The following is a 12021-nucleotide window of genomic DNA, read 5'->3' as shown; positions in this document are numbered from 1 at the left end:
AATGTACACTCTGTGACAAAAAATCTGTGGACACCTGACCATCACACCCGTATGTGCTTTTTGAACATCCCATTCCAGATTTAGTCCCCCTTTGCTGTTATAATAACCTCCACTCTTCTGGGACAGCTTTACACTAGATGTTGTAGTGTGGCTGTGGGGATTTGTGCTCATTCAGCCACAAGAGCATTAGTGAAGTCAGGCAGTGATGTTGAGGAGGCCTGGGGTGCAGCGTTCCGGTTCATCCTAAAGGTGTTCAGTGGAGTCGAGGTCAGGACTCTGTGCAGGCCGCTTGAGTTCTTCCATTCCTTTGGCAAATCATGTCTTCGTGACCTTGCTTTGTGCACAGGGGCATTGCCATGCTAGGACATGTTTGGGTCCCTTAGTCCCAGTGAGCAGAAATCTTAATGCTACAGCATACAAAAAAAATTGTGAGCTTCCAACTTTGTGGTAACAGTTTGGGGAAGGGCCACATATGTGTGTGATGGTAAAGTGTCTACAAACTTTTTGCCATATAGTGTAGCTAAGGGTTGCACAACTACTAATTTTGATTAGTTGGCTGGTATAAAGGCTTTGCCAAACTTAAAGCAAAAACTGTTTCAGGTTATCACTATTTTTAGGCTTTTAGGTTTATTTTGCAGCAAAAGAGTGCGGTTATACTGAATATCGGCACGGCTGTGATTTGGCCGTAGTCATGAGGCCACAGGTAATCACAGTCATGCAGATATTCAGTGTAACTGCACAACTGTGATTGTGATATCTCTTTTATACAACATTTTTATAAACAATAAATTAAAATAGAGTAACTGACATTTCTGACACAATATGGCCAAATAATTTATTTTTGCTCTGCGAACTGAAATCGATCCCGAAGAAGCCACACTCACTGGTAACCCACAATAACTTGTACATTCCTGTTAAAGGTGCAAATTGGCTTCCCTTCTTCCTTTTCATCTTCATCTGACGAGCTGTCATATGTTAAGGCGAAAGTTATATTCATGAAAAGTGTATTGTTTGCAGTGTCTGCTGATGATGTCGCTAACTCTACTGTAGTAACGGTTTCAGTGGGACTGTTGCTAGAATTGGAATTTTACATGGAGAACGCAGACAAGCGGAGTGATACGAAGAGTGATACATCCCACTGCGGTTATACTAAATATGAGCACTCTTGCAGTGCCGCTCTCCAATCAAATTTGTAGACCGGAACTAACTGTTGTATATATAGATGCTGAAAATTAGATTTCCCCTCTGGCTTGAATTCTGTCTGAGGATTTGTCCCAACCTGTCCTCTGTTCAATAAGAAATCAAACAGGAATGTGGCATTGCTTGACTTCTGTAAGCTCTCCATCAGCATTGTATAGAGAAGAAGGGCTGACCTCAAACATCTGTTCAGTATGAGCGCAGACCAGTCACTGTTGCTTTGTGTGTGTGTGTGCGCGCATATCTGTGTATGTGCGTTCATGGTTGTGCTGTGAATATTTCAGTCTGTGTGTGTGTATGTGTCCATGGACCTGTGTGGCTTTGTTTGTGTGTTTATATGTGTGAGACAGAGTGTGAGAGTGTGAAGTCAGGACTGTATCAGTGCATGCCTCATGCAGTAGTGACACACTAGATCTTGACACCTCTATTCCCCCTGCTGCAGGTAAGTGTTACTGATTAGGATCTATGAACAAGAGTGTGGTGGAAGATGCCGTGTCTAACACTGCCTCCTTCTGCTACTTGCCCCGCTAACTCCACTCTCCTGAATTTAGAGATGCTGTAAAAAAGGCCATTTCCATGGCCATGACAACATGAGGAAAGAATGAAAAGATTTCATGTGTGAATAACATTTACTCCCTTTTTATAATTCCCATTTCCACTGCTGCAACTAGGCAACCTGCATATCAAAGTACCCTGATTGTCATCAGGTGAAAAAAGTGAATTCAGTTTAAAAAAAGCTTTTATTGTGCTGAATAATAAATTAGGCGCTTAGCCCAGTGTTTATGTAGAGCAGCACTGCTGTGTGGATAGGTCCTTGTGCCCTCCAGGTCATCCGTGGACACAGCTAGCTCTCTGTTGCCTGCAGAGGAACAAACAACACATGTCAGAGGAAAATCCCACACTCACCTCTACAGCTCCTGTCCCTATACGACCCCCAACCTACACAACACCATTTTCCTCTTTCAGGAGACTGATGGTCGGATATGACCCCTAATTGAGCTTGTCTGGATGTGGTGAGGCTTTGTCCTCTGACTCAGCTCTGAGTGCAACACTGACTTTGCTGCCTCCTTGCTGGAAGAAGGATAACATGTTTTTTGTTCAGATCAGTATGAACCATGTTCAAATTTTAAAATGAAAAAAAAAAAAAACAATTCTAAAATGTTCAATGGTTTAAACTAAACCATGTGCATTTTTTCCTTGCTTGAACACAGTAGGCATTCAGTGAACACAATTTCCAATATTTTTCCATTCACTTCTCACTCGGTGTCAGTCTTTAGCAACACTGTGTATTTCTATAGCTTAAATTGCAAATTCTTGCATACATATTTACAAAATGGTTACACTTAATACCTAAAACTAACATGAAAATAACCTGGATATCAGTATGCTAAGTCACAAATACTATATTAAACAATAATAATAGCCAAAAAACTATAATGATTATAGAGAAAAGCCTGATTGAATGTATGTAAACAGGCCAATCACAGCTGATTCCCTCTCCCATGTGACATCCTACCCAGGTGCTGACCATCTGTAATAGAAAAAAACAGGTCACTTCTTTTGTTCACTTTGTTTGATCCTGTAGAAAAAGATATACAGTACAATTTTTCAGTTTTGTTATGGTTTTCCTACTGTTATGAGTTTTTTTTTTTTTTTAACAAGGTATGGCATACTCTCTGTCCCCTGTCAATCACTGTGATACTACGCAATCACTAGTGGGTGTGTCAGGTATTTGGAAGAAGGCAGATAGCGCATTCCTCTGAGTGCTCTGTGACACAGCAGTTCAAAAAGCAATTCAGTTTGGCGTGCTTCATGTTTCTTGGAGGAAGCACATGTTAGTCTTCACCCTCCCCATCTGGTGGCGTATTATAGGGGGAATTGGAAGGTGATCAAATCAGAGAGAAAAATGACACACTTGCCATTAGAAGTAAGGCATTTTGTGTGTCTCTTTACATACATATTGTTTAGAATGGTAGCAATGGAGATAAATATTGGATTTTGGGTACTTCATAATGAAGTAGTTATAAATATCAGCTATTTGTTATTCATTATTAGTTCCTTCATAACATAATTCCCTTCAGTCTAAAGATAGACCATCTGTTTTTCATCAAATGTGTGTATAAGGGTGTGTATAACCTTTCATCCTAAATTAACAACCAGCTTCCCACAGTTCTTTAATGTTGATTAGTTTACTATACAGGACCTTATTTCCAAATTATGTTCTGATTGTATGTGGATGGGATCAAGACTGGAGAATGTGGAAAATCTGATTCCAGTGCCATCACCCACCCACATTCCCATTACAAATGCACTGGTGATGCAGTATATCATGTGTGAAAACACTGTTCCAGCAAATGATGAAAGCACTAATATTAATATGTTTATTTGCTTGATTCGTTCATGATTAGTTAGTTGTGAAATAACCCTGAACTCATCATTATTATGACTGCTGCTTGATAGTTTTGTTATTCCATTCCACTGACTGCCTGTGTAGTGGTGTCTTATCCAGAGCTGACATGATCAGCTGTATATTGAGCTCTTTGCTGTTCTCTTGCTGTACCCATGTCCCTTGTGTGAGAGAGGAAAGGAGAATCCTGCCCTTTCAGATATCACATCTTACTGTTTCTAAACATTGCTGTTTTGAAATGATGTCAGACCCTTTATCTCTCTCTCTCTCTGACATTAGCATTTTAGAGTGGACTGCGCCTTTGACTGCAACTGTGATCACAAATGGCACTGCTGAGTGTGCTCAGAGCAGCACGGCTTTTCAACAAAAACAACTGTCTTTTTCTCTTCTGCTCAATACTAATGAGTCTTGTTTCATCCAGGATCAATTAAGCCAGTGTTGTCAAGAGGCAAGCGATTTTCCGAGTGACAGTTTACAGAAAACACCAAAGGGAACGACGTGTCGGACAAATAGGATATTTGCCAGATCTGTTGTGTCTGTTTAACAGCTGTGTTGAGGCAAGACACAACAACAAAAAAGTGTTGTGCATGTTCCATCCCCCTTTTTTTCTATGAAAATGGCTGTGGCAGCTGGTGATGTATGATCACTACTTCCTCTTCTACTCAGAGCTGACAGAGTGGGCAGGGCCTGCATATTCATTAACATTTAAATGCTTATTATGGCCATTGTCAGGGTGGGTGGATCTTTTCCTAACGCTGCCCACTGACATTCGATGTGTGGCATTGAGTAATTAAATTAAAGGTGGTTGGTGGGTGTGTCGGCACAGCGTGAGGAGGCGCAAGCCACCACCCCTCTGCTTCCCCACTGCCCACTCGCTGACTCAGTAAATGCTACATTTGCATAATTATCTGTTTAATTGGCGAGCCCGAGCCATCATGTCCCTTTATTGTAAGCCTGGGAGTCTGGGCTGCTCTGAGTGCACACATGCAGCAGAATGAGAGATTACTATGCCAGCAAATCGCCAGCTCACATTATTATGTCTCTCTCTCTTCTGCTTAACCTGATAATGGACCATGTTAATAAACTGTTTCACGCACACTTGTCCACTTCAGCTACTTTCTCTCACCGAATTTGCTGGATGATTAAAAAAGATTAGCGTTCACTCTGCCTCCTTTCAATTAAAATTGAGAAGATTATTATCAGAAATCCCGTGGCTGCGGAAGCTGAGCATTACTGTTTTCCTGTGAGGTGCACCAACATATAATTGCCGCATGAGTCAGTGGTTTATAAAGAGGAGAAAATGATTTGTAACGGACTAATGGCAACAAATAACTCCAGCGCTCAGGATTATAGAACAAGCAAGTTTATGCCTGGGTGAATGGCCTCAAATTGTAACAATGGGTTTTGTTGAGCTGTTTTAAATGAGCTCGGTAAAGAAGGATTGTTTGAGATTAGGTAAGTCATCTCTGTGTGGAGACAGAGAGAGACAGAATGAGAGCAAAAGAGAGTATGAGAGTGATGAGGCATGAGGTGTGTGTGTGTGTGTGTGTGTAAAGAATGAGTTGGATATGGGGAGTCCCATCTGGGCTTAACAGTCCACTTCAGATAAAGTCATAGTCATATTAGAGACCTCCAGCTTGATAAACACCCAAAATTATCTAGGGAAGTGTGAAGTATAATTAATTTCATATTTCATATTTTATCAGCAAAGGAAACAGCAACAGCTTCCTAATGACACTAATATCAAACAGTGCTCTATATTAATAAACCTCACTGTGTAAAGGGACTTTGCCTAATTTTCTCTCACTCAGTACTTCCAACGAGGATAATGCTAAGTGCTTGACTCTGGTCCGTGACCATATGGCCACCCGATTGGCTTGTGTGTCGCTTAGCGACGGGGGAAATAGGGACTTTACTGTATCATCATTCTCTCTTAATGAGAACGTAGCCAATTACATCCTTTAGAAAAGAGAAGGGCTTTGCAGTTTGTGCTTGATCAGTGAGCCAGTAATGTTTATTGCGTGTTTTTTATTGGCTCGCCATGGAGAATTTGTTTCATTTCCATATTGTTAATTCTACAGGAAAATTATAGGCATTTAAATGGGGTTTTCTTAAGCTTTACCTCATGCAGTGCTAAACCTAGCTGTGGATTTAGTTTGTAGTGTTTGTATGGTCAGCATGAATAATTGTTTTTCTCATCTGGATAAATTTAAATAAAATAACATTGCACTACAAGCCACTTTGAGAAAATAGAATGTATATTGGTTATTTGCTGTTTGTTGATTGTGGTGCAACAGGATTATATGAGCATGATGGAGGTGTGTGTTGAGGATGCTGTGCAGCCTGAGATCTGTCTGCATCTAGTCTGCAGAGGACAGTCTCTCCTTTCAATCCTTTTCTAGTGTTCAGAAAGTAAAGCAGGAACTCTCCCAGGTTTTGCTCTTTGATGTGCTCCCTGACAGCAGTCATATCTCTGCCACAGAGCCATTCTATCCCTAGCCAGTGGAGGCAGCGGGAAGAAGGAGACGGAGTTAATTGGTTAGTTACAACATCTAACCCCAGCTCCTGTTTCAATCACAGCTTAACTTTAATGCTTAATGCTTTTCATCCAAAAATGTAAATACAAACACAGAAAACAAGAAGTCAGAGGAAGTATTTTCCTTTTTTTTTTTCAGGACAACTGAGGTTGTTTTTTTTTTCCTCAAAGGCTGCGATAATCAGGAACACATTCCCAAAGCACGCACCAATGTGATTTCATGCTTTCCTGTCAAATTAGACACTAACTTTGTATGGAATAAAACACACGGGGTGTGCTGTTATAGGAAAATAATCAGTGACCACCTAACAATGAATTAGAAATCGCAAAGCACAAAAACTTGAAGCAACAGCTAAAAGGGTTTTTAACTCATTTATGTGGAGCATCCATCATACGGGTCCCCGTGAATGAACTGTTAGTATAAAAACAATAAAGTATTAGAATAAGCACAATAATCAGAGCCATGCTGTTAGAGAAAATTAATCAACAACATATGACCAATCAGAATCAAGAATTCTACAACGTTGCAGTCTACATTTATATAATCCATAGTCTCCATTCATGTTTTACACGGGATCGTCATGGTAGTGCAGCAGACTCCTCACAGACTGCTTGGCTAATGAGAGCAATGGCAGGGGTCAGTGAAGGAGCGGGAGCTGTGAAACACACGTAACGATATAGAGAAGGTTAGCGTGGCCCTGCGCAAGGATGGCACGCAAAATCGTGAAACGCACTTAGTATTAGGACTGTTATGCTTAGTATTAGGACTGTTATGCTAATCAGGGTGTGTAAGGGTATTAAATTGAATAAGCACAGTTGAGCATCTAATTCTAATTTATTTTAATTCCCAAGTGCAGTTCTAACCCTAGTCTAATGTATCGACATTTAAATTGTGAAAAACGTTGATGTATAACGTTGATTAAGAATCATAAACTTAATAATAAGTTTATACAGAGTATTTTGTAGAATTATTACAGTTCTATGCAAAAGTTTAGGCACCCCTGTCTTGACATATTTTGTTGATTTTTGAAATAAACACAACCTTTGAAGAGTATGTTGTAGAGAATGTATTACACTCTGGAATTGTCAATCCTGATGACAATTCTTGACCTGTCTAACGAGTCCTAATGAGTCAATTAAGGCAAGTTAATTATGTTCTGAGATTTTACAACGGGAAGGGTGTCCAAACATTTGCACATGCCACAATTGCTTTTTTTTAAAGAGTTCATTCATTTGCAGAAAAATGTTATTTGTTTTGCATAGTTTGCTGCAGAGGTTGTGTTTACTTCTTTTCATTACCAAAATGAATAAAATATGAAATTTGGACAGCGGTGCCCAAACTTTTGGATACAACTTTAGAACTTCACTGGCAAGGATTTACGGTTGGAAATATATGTTCTCTAGATACACTGCTTTTTCAAAATGTTACATTGGTGTTCTCAATAATTTAGTATGTAGCTAGCATTATGTAACTTGTTTAAGACCTTTTGTAGGAGGCTGTAAACCTAAATAAATTAATACATAAATACATTTTAGATGTGTCCAGAATGATGTATTGTACGGTATATTATTCTAACATGACAGAGAAAACTGTAGCATTGACAAGCATGGTGCAATAAAAATGATTTGGAAAGTAGTGATCTTGCAGTGAGCAGAAATTACAATATATAGATATTTGCAGTATATCAGTCATTTAATAACTTACTGTTTTCCCCCCAAACACTTGGAATTCTAAATAATACACCTGGAATATGGTTCTGAATTATGTAGATCTACATTGTGTACATCTGAAGATTTGAAATTTTTTTCGTTTACAAAGCAAAAACTGAGGGAGAGTTAAAATAGCAGGAATATTAACTCCCAGTGGTTTGTGCTGTAAGATTGATGCGAGGCGGCCTATTATCTCAGAGGAGAATGTGCTTTAATGATTTATTCCAGCAGGTAGGCCTTGGAGTATTGGCTCTTTTGGGGCCTAGGTTTATTTGGTAACATTTGGCAAATGGAGGACTAGAGAACACATTTTGAGGGAGAAGTGATTCATGGCACAGAGCGGAAGTCATTAAATGAGTATTGGACTCTCTTGTCCCATCAGACTCTGAAGGTACACCACTACCATTCTCCTGGCATATGACATTCCACCGCCAACAGCTCTGCCTCATCTACACAGCAAGTCCCATCCCCCGAATAATCATGAATAAAGTCTCTCCCTAGTAGAAACAATAAAGTCAGAGTAGGCTATCATGGAGTGTATCTTTTTTATCTATCCCAAACAGCTTCTATCATGTAACATAGCTTGATGGGGATGCACACTGAATGTCATTGTATCTGTACAATGACAATAAAGGTATTCGTATTTGTATTGACTTGAAATCCACTGGTAGTAAGACTCTACACTCTCAGAATTTAAGGTACCTAACTGTACTTTTCCTTGTTGCTGAGCTGGTACCATCAAAGCTACATCTTTCACCTTTACAAATAATTATACCTTTAAATCATACTCTAAAAGCTAATTAAAGGTACAGCACATGCACATTCCCAGGTAAAACACATAAAACCTTTACAAGACCTTTGATGGTACCAAGGAAAAGTACAGTTTGGTACCTTTATTTCTAAGAGTGTATATGCACATACAAGCCTGCAGTTGCTAAAGTGCAGCTCTGTGCTTGTAATTGATAAAGAGGGTGAGAAACCAAAGAAAAGCCAAAGAAAAAAAAAGAGAGGGCCTTTCGGTCACTTTTCCTTTGTCAAGCCTATAGCAGCTGAATTGTTGCCAGGACAACAGTCTATCACTACAGAATAGAGTGTATTTGTGAGGGAACACACTCGCTGTTCTTAGGTCTCCACTGTGTTAAAATTGCTTATAAACGATTAATGCAGAGGAATTAAAATGTGCTTTGTGACTCCACTTCACAACAGCTTCACAACATGTTGTCTTTTTGCACATTTTGAGCAAAAAATTTTTTTTTAAAATGAAGCCAAATTAATGGTGCTAATGAAGTTAATCAGGACATGTGGACAGGACCTCATTATTATGGAGCAGTGAGTATGTTAAGGATGAATTGATATAGCTGAGGCTAAGCAAGCAGGATTTCCAGGGGTTCTCATGCGTTTTTACAGTCAGGGACCCCTTTAACTGTAAAAAAATAAAATAAAATAAAATAAAATAAAAAAGTAGTAGGAACATTATTCAGACGGTTCATTATTTCTAAACCTTCCACCCATAGAACCCATTTTTATAAAAATTGTCATTAGATTCCTTTTGACATTACTTACATGACATCATAAGTTTGATAATGGTGGGGTGTGATTTCCACCACTGACCCCACTTTGAGAACCATGGGTCCATACTGAACCAGAGACCCTGTAGTGACCCTTTATTATTATTATTATTATTATTATTATTATTATTATTATTGTAGAAAGATATTTTTTGTTGTAGTTTTTCATCCATATATTCACATGTATCACACTTGCTGTTCTAACAGCAAATAATGCACTACATTATCCCACCCTTTCATCTCTTCCATCTATTTTCTTAGTTTCTAATCTCTTGGACAGATAGGAGCTTTGCCACGACTGGCTCCTTTACACCCATTGGAACCAATTGTTGGAGAAGGGCTGTCTTGGACAGCCCTGGTGGAGCATGGTGGGCCTCATTAGTTAAATCCCCACTGAGGGTGAAAATGTAAAGTGGGAGGGAGAGTAAGACATTTCTGCTTTCTCTCTGTCTTTATTAGGGATCTCTCCGCTTTCTCCACTCTCTCCCCTCCTCTCTTTCTTGCAATTTTCTGCATGCATCAGCAATAGCCGAGAGGCCAAGCCACAGCCGCAGTGCTGTTCTGAGGCCGCCCCTCCACCCTGAGAGCAAAGCACTGTGGGAGTTTCATAAGGTGAACTCTGACTGATCAGCTCAAAAGAGCAGCTTTCTTCTTTGGGATTGCACCAGATGGAAATCAAAGCTTGCTGTTAAAAATCCCTTTCACTGATATCAAGAATCTCTCGTTAGGTGTGCTAATATCTGCTTCCATGCTAGCAGCCTTGACCCCACCTATAATGGAGGCTTGGGGGATGAGGGAGTGGTTTGGGGGAGAGGCTGTACATAGCTGCATATCCATTATGCCAACCAAAAAAGAGCGCGCCATTTGACCTTTCCCTTCGGTAAGTGGGCTAAAGCTCTTGTTTTGTTGGTAATGACGAAGTGGGAAAAGGTAAGGTAACGGAGGCAAGCAGGTCCCCACTTAACCAGAATTTATCTTTTTGGCACTTAAAGGAGGGGTGTGGAGCACCATTATCTATGGGCTCCCCCCTGAACAAGCAAACAGCCCATTCATTATTAACTCAGGATTAAGGTAGAGCATTAATCCTGCCTGACAGTGAGCCTACTTGTTAAAGCAGCCGAGCTCTCCAACCACAGCAGATGGCTTTCAGCTGTGGCTATCGCAGTGTTAGAACCACAGGTTTAAACCTGCGCTAGCAAACACCTCTGCAGTGAGTTGGTGAGTTGGACTTAACACTTGATTGACACGACTGTTTTTGAATTCTGCCACTTCAAATGCGTCTCAGGTCTGCCGCTCCCACTGGATGGGACGAGGTTGCATCAGCTGAACAAGTGCTCCACCGAGATGTGAACGTGCTTTATTTCTGGAGGCCATTCAAAGCGAAAGGTGCTAAGACCCAGACGAGAGGGAGGGATTCATGACGGTTTTGAGGAATGTGCTGTGCTCCGGAGTCACTCCATACGGGGCTGCTGCACCTGCTCTCCACATGGCCTGCTGTGGCCACTTAGTGCTCAGCTCCAGACAAACCATAGACTGCTCAGATGCATCCATGTTGGTGCAGCTTGACCCTGCTGCTTTCAGCTTTCCATCATTCTCTCCTCGTCATTCCCTTTTCTCATAGTCTTCTCATTCTCTTTTGGCTTATAACTTCTCTGCTTTGCATGTTGCTCCTGCGTCACTCTTTCTAAGGCCCTGTTCACTTTAATATGCATATTTTCGAGAACATAGTTTTTACCCCTCTTTTTAAAAAAACATCCAGACCAGAAAGAGTTTTTGAAAATACTGTATCTCTATCCACATTGAAACTGCTCATATCAGCACACAAGCCCAGTGATAGTAAGTCATAAACTGTTATGTCAAACGCATTCGAGGATAACATTAAGAGCATGCATATTACACAAACAAGACAAAGATTCATATGTGTGGACTGACGATGAGACTGCTTAAGCTTTCACTTGAATACGAAGTGTTTGCCCGGGTCTTATCAAAAATCTTTGTTCACAGTACAGTTTGAACTGCTGGAGTGGTGGAGTTAGGAGCAGTACAGCATCATATTCTGGCATGTTATCAAATAAGAAATTACAGACCAAAAACAGTGTGTTTTTTTTGTGTGTGTGTGTGTGTGTGTGTGTGTGTGTGTGGGTGGGTGGGTGTGAACGGGAGACCAAAATGCATAGAGAAAAATACTATTTTACTGCTATTTTCAAAAATGTCTGTATATGTTTGGACAGGGTTGAACTCTCCTTTCTCTATACCATTCCTTTCTGTCCTGCCTTTGGCTTTTTAACTTTATTTCTCTTTCTCTTTGTCTGTCTCTCCATTTACATTGCGTAATAGGTCCTGATGATTGTTGAGCCAGCTGCTGGGGAGCATGTCCTGACATGAACTGAGCTGCTAAACTGACTCACCCTGAGTGAGAGAGGTAGTCTGAGAGATATTTAGAGAGAGAGAGAGGGAGGGCGAGTCTGAGAGACACCCCAGTGTGGTTCGCTGCCTCTGGCCAGGCCATTTCCTTTTTCCTCTATAACTAACTCTAACAAATCCCACCACTGCTGACCACTGGGCGAGCGTGTGCGATTATTCAAGAAAAACCACATTAACAT

The 12021-nt window shown here is 40.4% G+C and overlaps 1 protein-coding gene and 1 non-coding gene across 3 annotated transcripts in view; both read left to right on the top strand.

Moving 5' to 3' along the window:
- roraa (RAR-related orphan receptor A, paralog a) overlaps window positions 1-12021 on the top strand; it is a 233049-nt gene that overhangs the window by 40392 nt on the left and 180636 nt on the right. The window lies entirely within an intron of this gene.
- Window positions 6778-6883, top strand: LOC113530224 (U6 spliceosomal RNA). Its single transcript, XR_003403120.3, has one exon. It is a non-coding gene; the product is annotated as a U6 spliceosomal RNA (small nuclear RNA).

The sequence above is a fragment of the Pangasianodon hypophthalmus genome, chromosome 9 (genome assembly GCF_027358585.1).
Source record: "Pangasianodon hypophthalmus isolate fPanHyp1 chromosome 9, fPanHyp1.pri, whole genome shotgun sequence".
NCBI classification, from domain to species: domain Eukaryota; kingdom Metazoa; phylum Chordata; class Actinopteri; order Siluriformes; family Pangasiidae; genus Pangasianodon; species Pangasianodon hypophthalmus.
This window is presented reverse-complemented; position numbering and strand designations above follow the sequence as displayed.